The following is a 379-nucleotide window of genomic DNA, read 5'->3' as shown; positions in this document are numbered from 1 at the left end:
TATGTATATTGTATATATATGTATGTATATATGTATATTGTATATATGTATGTATATATGTATATTGTATATATGTATGTATATATGTATATTGTATATATGTATATGTATATTGTATATATGTATATATATGTATATTGTATATATGTATGTATATATGTATATATGTGTGTGTATATGTGTATATATATATGTGTGTGTGTGTATATATGTGTATATATATATATGTGTGTGTGTATATATGTGTATATATATATATGTGTGTGTGTATATATGTGTATATATATATGTATGTGTATATATGTGTATATATATATATATGTATGTGTATGTATGTGTATATATGTGTATATATATATATGTATGTGTATATATGTGT

General features: G+C 18.2%; 1 protein-coding gene across 1 annotated transcript in view; it reads left to right on the top strand.

The window, feature by feature from the left end:
• Positions 1-379, top strand: part of tnpo3 (transportin 3) — a 99324-nt gene that overhangs the window by 60548 nt on the left and 38397 nt on the right. The window lies entirely within an intron of this gene.

The sequence above is a fragment of the Nematolebias whitei genome, chromosome 22 (genome assembly GCF_014905685.2).
Source record: "Nematolebias whitei isolate Nwh7 chromosome 22, NemWhi1, whole genome shotgun sequence".
NCBI lineage: Eukaryota > Metazoa > Chordata > Actinopteri > Cyprinodontiformes > Rivulidae > Nematolebias > Nematolebias whitei.
Note: the sequence above shows the minus strand (reverse complement) of the source record. Positions and strands in the feature narration are given on the sequence as shown.